The sequence below is a fragment of the Camelus bactrianus genome, chromosome 12 (genome assembly GCF_048773025.1).
Source record: "Camelus bactrianus isolate YW-2024 breed Bactrian camel chromosome 12, ASM4877302v1, whole genome shotgun sequence".
In the NCBI taxonomy this organism is placed as follows: Eukaryota; Metazoa; Chordata; class Mammalia; order Artiodactyla; family Camelidae; genus Camelus; species Camelus bactrianus.
This window is the reverse complement of record NC_133550.1, coordinates 57,682,464-57,692,416: the sequence shown is the minus strand read 5'-3', so window position 1 is coordinate 57,692,416 and position 9,953 is coordinate 57,682,464. Positions and strand designations below refer to the sequence as shown.

The window sequence follows — 9,953 nt, the reverse complement described above, 5'->3', positions numbered from 1 at the left end:
ACACATCAAATATATCAAATACATTGCAAGTGAGAAATAGGCTTAGAGAGGACCAGACACTTGGCCAGGGTGAAAAAGTAAAGTGCAGGACCCAGGCAGGAAGATTCCAGAGTCCTCCAGCTATTGGCCTCTATTGAAATTCCAAGTGATTGGAATATAGGAATATGATTTGGCTCCTGCCCTTAAAGAACTTAAAACTCGTGTTGGGGATAGGTGAGATTTATACACACAACGCGAGTTAAAATAAAATCAAGAGTCAGCGTTTATGGTATTGGGTTTGGTATCTTTAACCTGTTTCCTCCGGTGCAAGATGCAGATAACAGCACCAACCTCAGGGGGTTTGGGGATGATTAACTGAGTTGAGCACTCGAAGCGCTTAATACAGTGGCAAGCAGCAAGCGTAAATGTTAATATTCAGTATTTTTAAAGGAGGCAGATTGGAGTGGTAAGAATACTGGACAGAGTTGGAAGGCGGGTGGATCCTTGCACCTAAAACTCTCGGAGCCTCGGTTTCCTCCTCCGTAAAATCAGGTGGCGGGAGGGGAACACGTCGGAGAGCAGTGAAGGATGCGGCCGCACGTAGCCTGGGGAACCGAGGGGCGCGGGGCTGAAAGGGTTAGCAACGGTCAGGGGGCGGGTTTGCGGGCGCCGGCGGCAGAGGCCCCGCCCTACCCCGCCCGGGAGGCCCTGGCCGCTCTAGCCCGCGAGCAGTTCCGGTGCCAAAATCCTTCCCTCCCCCGCTCCCCCGGAAGTGCTTTTTCAGGATTCGGGCCGGAGAGAGGCCTTGTAGGCACAGCCGCTGAGGCTCGATCGGCTCCGAAGAGGGGCTCCTTCCCGGGTCGGAGCCTGGGGGTCCGCGCCCGCCGACCCGCGCTCTGTTCCCTCCCAGCGTCCGGGCCGACGGTGAGTGGTCGAGGGAGCAGACTGCGACGGCCGCGGGCGGCGTCGGGGCTGGCGCTCCCGGGCCCCCGCTGCCCGCTCCGGGCTGCGGGCTGCGGGCTGCGGGCTGGGCTGTCGGGGATCGGGGAAGGGGGTTGTCGACCGCCGCGGTCTTCGCCCGGCCCGCAGGGCGGGAAGGAGCGGGCGGCGGGGCCGTGGGGTGGGCGGGGCGGAGCCGGGGAGGGGGTTCCCGGAGCTGTTGTTGCTGTCGGGACTTGAGAGTAAGGATGGGCTGGGCCTCCGTCCACCCGACCCCCTCAATTCTGCTCCCCCAAATCTTCGCGCTGCCTCTCGGATTTGGTTTTCTGAGTTCTACCCGGGGCTGGGAATTTGGACACCAGACTCTGTCTTGGGCTCTAGTTCCCTACTTTCGCGACCTATGGGTCTGTCCTCGGGCTCAGTAATTAGCTCGGGTCCCAGGGGTGTTGTCTTCTCGGTCCCAGGGCGGGGCGATGCCTGTGTAGATGCCGGGGATCTTTTGCAAGGCTTTCCATCCAGACCCGCTAGGGGTTGCCCAGGATCGATTTGGACGGCGCTTGGGACCGGTTCTGGATACGTAGGTCTCATTGTGGCACCAGCGTGCCTCCCATGATCTTTACTCACTCCAGTGCTTACTCAAGCTGTTGTTGAAGTCACTTCTTAAAAAAACAGCTTGCTAAGGAAAATCAGGAGTTCAGGTAAGTTCCCTTATTTTCTTGCAGACGTAAAAAATGATCCTATTCTGTAATCTGCACTCCTAATTCCTGGCTTTCTGAAGTCACAGTTTGATGAGTCCAGTCTGTGGCTGTTGCACGAATTGATTGCAGAGGGTTGGAGATTATTATACCTCCTTTCTCGAAGTCTGTATACCTTGCTATTTGGAACTGTCATTTCCCTTCAACTTTTAAAGAAAAATTGTTCTCGGTGACTCCAAAGAGGTTTCTTATACTGTTACAGCTGTTGCTGCAGTGCAGAGAGGTTCACATAGGTGGGCAGAGGTGTTTTGTTTTATGGGTTTTTTTTAAACAAAATTTTTATTGTGAGATGTTCACTTCAGATAAATTGAGCATTTCCTAGAAGAGAAAGTGATGTAGGTAGTTATTTTTAGTGAACAGATTTTAGGTAATAAACTCCTCCTGAAAGGTTTGTAGGAAATAGAATTTTCCACATTTGATAGTGGTTTTTGAATTATGATTTTAAGGGAATGCAGATACTGCAAATGTCGACTATCAGTAGATGACTATTGCTTTTGCAGTGTAGACACACATCACCTTTGGGAAACCAGTGCCACCCTCCTGCACTTCTCATCTTGTGCTTATGTTAGGCCTTATACTGTACTATTTTGGGTGCTTATCTCATTCTTTTTCCTCCCACCACTGGAAGGGTAGGTTATATCATGAATTAGGGGAAACAGACTGAAGTGACTAGTGAGCTCCCTTATGCAAAAGAGAATTTATTTCAGGGTTGTTGATCTTCAACGGGCAAAGGGTGGATGATTTTTAAAGTCCCTGGAAAACATTGTGGAGGGAAGATTAGTTGCCCAACTTTCAGGTTTAGATAGCAACTGTAGATTCTTAGCTATTTCAGCTGCTCTAATTGTTTAGAGCATATGATTGGAATGTTGGAATTGAGAGAATCTGGAAAAAGAGTCAAGTTAGATGTGGTTTGGGTCCATACTGAAGGTACGATAGTTAATGTTTTGAAGGGAAATATTTTAAGAATTGTGAGAGCAGAAAAAGGTAACTGGGAAAAATCAGATACCCTTAGGCATTGTAAATTTAATTATGTTCAGGTCAGTTAAACAGATACTGAACATTTGCACTGTAAATTTTGTTAATATTGTTCTAGTGAATTCAACTGATATTGCTAAGTTAGGCATAAAGTTATATTAGGCAACCCTGTTGGAGCAAGTAAAGATACAGCCACAGCAACTCAGCTTCATGTTTCAGCAATAATTTTCTGAGATGTGTCAGAAATCATGAAGAGCATATGAAATATTTAGGCGTGTTAAAATTTTTTTCTGATCGAAGGTTAGTGTGGTGTGCTTCGTAAAACCACCGGTAGACATTATAGGATACAAATGTTAAGTCTTTGGTCTTTAGGAATTTGAATTCTAGAAGGGGATGTCAGATATTTGCATAGAAATTTATAACATATAGAAATGTATGTAAATGCTTGCTACATGAGTGGTTAGACCTGAAGTTTGGAGTTGTATGAAAGGAAAATGGGTTCATTTTTAGCTCGAGTAAAATGGAAAGTGGTGGACGTATGGTCTTACTTATAAAGGTGGCTCTGAAGCTAGTGTTTATTTGGTGAGCACCAGGCTCTATGCTGGTTGCTTTACATATATTTTCTAAGCTTCACAAGAACATCTAAGCATATTTCTTAGTAATGAGGACACTGATCTTTAAATGAGTTCGGTAACTTACCCGACTGTGTAGCTAGAGGTAACTGAGGCTCAATTTGAATCCAGATCTGCCTGGTGCCAAAGCCTGTGTGTTTTCACTAAAGCATGCTGCCTGTCTATCAGCCAGTAACCTGAGTTCAGCATTGCAGAGGGTAAAAGGCTTTTCTAAGACAAACATTTAGGGACTGGGAGTAGGTGGAAGAAGAAGGCTTTTCAAATAAAGGGGATGATGTGAGCACAAGTGTGGAGGTGGGAACGTTCACTGTGTACTCAGAGGAAGGTTAATGGACCAGATTGCCTAGAATATAGGATTCATTTTTGGGAATAAGAGATGAGGTTTGAAATTTAAGCTGGAGCTGCATTGTAGAACATGTTTAAATACTGTATTTAGGAATATTTGGGAGGTAATGAGAAGCTACCAAGGTCTCATAGTGTAGTGTGTAGAATGATTTGTTGTAGAAAGCCGACTTTCAATAGAATATAAATACTGGGCAAGGGCATTGGTGTTGGGATGTTTGGGTGGGAGAAGGGATTGTTGAGGGAGGTTTGGAGGAAGTGGAGGTTGAAGATTACACTCATTTTAAGTGCGGGTGATGGCAATGGTGGTGCTATTACTAGAAATATAGGCAAGAAAGTGCATAATGAGATCAGTTTCGAATATGGTGAGTTTTTTTATATGCTTGCCAAACAGTGGGAATGCCCAGAGTTTTTTTGAAATATGGGTTTGTAGTTCGTGAGGGAGAGAGGTCAGTGCTAGGCATATATTAAACATGGGTGTAGAGAATAATATAAATAGATGTACTAGTTAAATCTGTATAGGATGAGAGGGCCAAGGGAGAATTTAGACGGAAAGAAAAAAAAAACCCTTTATTTTAGATGGCATCTGTTTGAAACAGAAGGAAAAGACACTAAATAGATAATTTTATACAGTGGGTAAAAAATTTGATAGTCTGTGTACTGTTCCCTCACATTGCAGATTCTGATGGAGTAGAAAGAATAGATCATTGAAAATCTAATTGGAAAACAATACTTTCTTGCCATTGCTACCAAGAATACCGTGCTATCATTACTCTATTTCAGAGAGGAGGAATTATTTCATATTCATTTGGTTCAGAGTGTCAGTCTTTGGTTACTGTAGAGCTGTTTGGTCTTTTGGACGTTTGTTGGCAAGTGATATGCGAGGATTTGGAAGCAATTTTTCTGATACAGTATTCTATTTATTTATATGTATGACTTTCAATTTTGATTTCAGTATCAAGAACCTCTAAATAGTCAAAGATACTTTTTGTGCCCCTTATTACTACTGGCTACTAATAGTGCCTTTTATAGAAAATAGTGTTTAATTACATATTTTTCTTCTAACTCTCTTTTATAAGTACTTTTGATTAACATGAGTGGTTTTGTCTCTAATGTTTGGATTACCCTAGAGGAATAGAATAAGATACTTTTATTCATTATATAATGATACATATATAAGAAGTATATATTTTAACTTGAAAACTAAACTATAGATTTATATAATTTCATGTGGTTTTTCTGTTAATATTTAAATTAAGGGAACTTGTGTATTAATGTATAAAAGATTGTAATTATTTGCAGAATGAGGCTTAGAGTTGTAACTTTTTGAGGGGAAGTTGATGATTTTTAGATTGAGTTACCATGGAAGTGTTTATTTCCTTCTTGAGAGTTAATACATTCCTTTTGTTTTTTAGGAATATGTTTTTCACTCTATCACAGGCACTTAGGAACGTCCTAAGAGACCTGCGTCAGTGATGTTGGAGGCAGGGGTTTTGTGTGTGCTTTGTCTGGGCTGGTTAGCTTAGTTGCAGTGAGCCTGGTATTAATGAGGCAAAGGTCAGGAGTTCCATTTAGCTTCAGTGTGAGTGATGGCCCGGGAGTACACCTCTCACTCCCTCCAGCTGTCCTGGAAATTCCTCGGTTGTCATTGGTCACAAAGGTGACTGGATTAGGATGGATCTTTTTAACCGCTGGAAGAATATTAGAGAAAATTTAGCATAATGGTCAGGAACTCTGACTCTGGAATTAGACAGAGCTGTGTCAGAATTCTTGGTCTGTGACCTTGGGAGCGTCCCTAAACCCTTCCAAGCCTCGATTTCCTCATTGTTGAATAGGTTAATATTTGGTTTGGGCATGTCCTACCATTGCTTTTTTTTTTTCCAAGTGGGGGTTACCTGCTTAGACTCGTGATTCCCAAATGCTGGACTGTGGAGTGGTGTCAGTCCACGAGGTTTTCTCTTGTCTAAAGTGCAGTGAGAATAAGTGAGCTTTTCACAGAGCTGCATCGACTGAGTTTAGAAGATAATATTTTTTTCTAAAATTATCTTTTATCATTTTTGGTATAAGCATATTCGTTTTTTAGTGAGATAATAGTGATGGTAATCGGTAGTTATTTTCTTTTTAAGTATCCTTGGCGGAATAAAAGTTGGCAACTCTGTGTTGGTCCCCCAGTTTTTTGTTTTGAAGTTTATGGTTCTGTGAAATCTGAAAATCTTGGTTTGAACAGAACCAGGAGATGAGGGGAGAGTACGCATGCAGCATATTTATGCACATTCAAGTTAGGTTTCGGGGACATTCTACCCTTGATTACCCTGCAGGCGCTGTACTGGGATTCTCACTGCCACTGAATTTAATTTTGTCAAGTTTTACAATAGTGCTTCTAGCATATTTCAAGGAGCAGTTCAGATTATTTTCAGTTGAGTTCAAACAAATTGCTCCAAATTATTTGTTTAAAGCTCTGTTTCTCAACCAGAGTCCCGGGAGGGAACTGGCGAACTGTGGGGGCTGGCTGGGGGTGCTGCTGTGAGCCATTACTCTGTTGATCAGCCAACAAGATAAATAACTCGCCTTTGACATCGTGTGGTAGAAATCGGCTTTCCTTTTCACCTCTTCTGCAGGATCCTTGAAGCTGGAGCTTCGAGAAAAGCTTTTTTATTTAATATAGCAAGTAAACCTTGTGCACATATCAGTATTCAAAGTGCTTTCTAGAGAAAGAGAATAGTTCACTACTTTGCATAATAGGTTATGTAAGTGGAGCCACAGAAGTCCTCCCGGGGACACAAAACAATTATTAGCATAAGCGCTTATTGAAATTGCATTCTGTTGTCTAGATGAGAAGCTGACTCCCTGGTTCTCTTAAAGCTGGGGGAAAACTTCAGGTGCAAACGTCACCTAAGTGACTTAAATTAAGGCTTAACGTTTGTTTCCTTTGAGTGTTTTTGGTTAGATAATTGAAAAAATTGAGAGTGCTATAGAAAGACTTAATTTGTGTTAGATTGCGTAAAGCGGAATGTTCAGGTTAAGTTGAAATAGCTTAGGCCACCTGTCCTTTAAAGAGAAACTGGAGGTTTGCTGCTTTAGATATTAAGAATGTTACTGTTTTATAGAGTTTTATTTCTGGTACTTAAAAAAATCATACAGAATTCATTTATTTTAACAGTGCTTGAATGTTTCCTCCAGAGTACTCCTAATGGTAGAAATGAATGGTATGCTCAGAAGTCTAGAGGTGCAGCCGAGTGTCCTGCTATAATTAGATTTCACGGTGCCTATAGGGTTTTGTTTTTAAAAATTCATATGATTTTACATTTTGCTATTTCATATATATGTAGACAGTGTTTAAAGTACTGCCAACTAAAATTGGTGCCCCAAGAAGGGGCATATGTTCATCCTGTGGATTTTCGTGTCCTTATGACATGGCTCGTATTACAGTTTAGTAGCACTGTGCTTAAGTATTTAAGTTTGGCTTATTAAAAAAAAAAAAATCCTGTGTTCTGATGGTTTTGGTGGGACATAGGGGATGGCAAAGAGTTCCTGACACTTTCTATATATTTCTTAACAGCAAACTATTTGAAATACTACTAAGGAACTGTAGTTTCATAGAAATAAAGTGAGTTTGAGAGGAGATTTAATAAGTTTTAAGATGTTCTTACTTTTATAATTAAAATGATTCAGTTATCAATGTTTCTGGTGTTATAAAAATATAGAACCTGCTGCAATGATTGAAATGATCTATATCTGTAGTATTTAATATAGTGGCCCTCATGGCTACTGAACACTTAAATGTGTCTAGTGTTAGAGAGGAACTGAATTTTTAATTTTATTTAATTTTAATTTGTTTAAGTGTGAATAGCCACTTGTGGCTACTGTAGGGTTAGGAAGACAAGAGGGAGAAGAGAGGTTAGGAGTCTTGAAAGATTAGGCAGGGACCCAGCGAGTAGTTTTATGAAATAATGAGTCTTGTTTCAATTTTAAATACCAAGTTTTGTGAAGTATTGTAGAGTTTTAGGGAGTGATCACTAGTCTTTTGGGTTTTTTCTTATGTTGATTTTAAAAATTTACTTCTATTACAAAAGCATGTAGTATAATAAACATACAACTTAAATAATTATAAAATGAAATACGAGATGCCACTAACTGGCTTAAACAATAGAACGCTGCCTCTCTGAAGCCCCTTCGCACTCCTCACCACTTGTGTTCTCAGACATGCTTCCTGCGTAACTACCGTCTGAATTTTGTTAATCATTCCCTTGTTTTTCCTTTTATTTTTAGTGAAAATATTTTTAAAAATCCATTTTCATCTCTCTTCACATTTGGAAGTTAAACTCTATATGTTTTCCTTTATTTTAGTTCTCCCTGACCCCCAACAAATTAGATACTGTTGTTTTAAACACTCTTGCTTTGATTTGCCTTTGTATTTACAAATGTCTTTGCTCATTTCCATTTGCATCTCAGACCTTCTCTCTGGGCTGTGAGTTCATTTTTTTCTCTTCCTGAATATCCTTTAGAGGGTCTGTTGTTGGAAAGTACCTTAGTCTTATTCCTGAAGGTGGCTTTTTTGAGTGTGCATTCTAGGCTAGCAAGTTTTTTTTTTTTCTTTATTATAGATCTTAATTCATTCTCTTCTGTCTTTTACTGCTCTTAAAAAGTTGGTAATTCATGTAATTGTTCCATTATAGATGAGGTTGGCCCTCTTATCTACAGGTTCTGCATCCTTGGATTCAACCACCTATGGATTGAAATACTCCGGGGAAAAATTCCAAAAAAGCAAAACTTGAATTAGTTGCATGTTGGCAACTTTTTACTTAGGATTTACATTATGTTAGGTATTACAAATAATCTAGAGTATACACAAGGATGTGCCTAGGTTATATGCAAATACTACACCAATTTATGTAAGGAATTTGAGCATAAGAGGGTATTCTCTGGGGGATTAGAACGATTTCCCCCTTGGATAGCTGAGGGACTGCTGTATCTGTTGTTTCATTATAGGTAGTTCTAGAATCTTTTCTTTGTCTTTGGCATCCAGCACTTTGATTTTGATATGTCTAGAAGATGGTTTCTTTTTATTTCTCATGCTTGGCATCCACTAAGCTTTGGAATCTGAAGATTGGTGTCTTTCAACAATTTTGGAGAACTTTGGGCCATTTTCTCCTCAGAGTTTATCTTCCATATTTTCGATCTGTAAATTGTATTTGAATGTTAGATCTTTTTTCTCTACCTTCCTTGTCTCTTAACCTTTTGTATTTTCCATTTCATTATCTTTCTGTATTGTGTTCTGGAAAATTAGTGTCTTCTTCCAGTTAGCTAATTTTCGTTTCATCTGTGTTCACCTAGTTTATTGAAATTTTTTTTCAGTTTAACTGTTATATCCATTTCTTTATTGTGGTAAAATGTACCACATAAAATAGAATTAACCCTTTTAACCATTTTAAAGTGTATAGTTCAGTGATATTAAGTATATGCACATGGTGCAACTGTCACCACTATCCATCTCCAGGACTATTTTCATCGTCATAAACTTCATGAAATCTGTACCCATTAAACAGTAAATCCCTAGTCCCCCCCTTACCCAGTCCCTGGCAACAACTATCTTACTTTCTATCTCTATGAATTTAACTATTCTAGGTGCCTCATATAAGTGGATCATACAATATTTGTCCTTTTGTCTGGCTTATTTCATTCAGCATAATGTCTTCAAGGTTCATCCATGTTGTAGCATGTTTATTGAATTTTTAAAAATTTTATTTACTATATTTTCATTTCTAGAAATACCATTCAATTCTTTCTTAAGACTGTCGATCCTTTTTTTTTATAGTTATTCCTTTTTTAGTTGCATTCTCAAGATAACTTTTATTTCTTAAAAACTTATTACATATTTATTTTATATTTTGTGTCTAATAATTCCAGTATCTGAAGTCTTTGCAGATATGATTGCTTGTTTCGTTGGCTCTTGCTCATGATGCTGTGCTTTCTTAATTTGTTTTATAATTTATTTGACTGAAATTCTTTAGAACTTTCTCTATATTAGTTTTGCAGAGTGATTCTTAATAGTATATAGCTTAGAGCATATCAGTAACCCCCTGAGATTAGTATCCTGTTTTCTCAAACTTTTTATTTTGAAATAATTTCAAACTTAAAAGTTGCAAGAATGGTAGTAGACTCCTGTATACCCTTTACCCGTATTCACCAGTTTTTAACATTTTGCCATATTTGTCTTATGGCATACATACACAGTATTATTTATTTTTGTGAACCACTGGAGAATATGTTACATGCCTTTTTAATTCTTAATACCTCAGGGTGTATTTCCTAAGAATAAGAATATTCTCTT

General features: G+C 39.5%; 1 protein-coding gene across 4 annotated transcripts in view; it reads left to right on the top strand.

Moving 5' to 3' along the window:
- Positions 1-738: 738 nt before the first annotated feature.
- FRS2 (fibroblast growth factor receptor substrate 2) overlaps positions 739-9,953 on the top strand; it is a 104,332-nt gene continuing 95,117 nt past the window's right edge. For all 4 annotated transcript variants that reach the window (XM_074375440.1, XM_074375437.1, XM_074375439.1 and 1 more), the window contains exon 1: positions 739-903. The gene's annotated coding sequence lies outside the window, so the exon portion shown is untranslated. The remainder of the gene's footprint in view (positions 904-9,953) is intronic.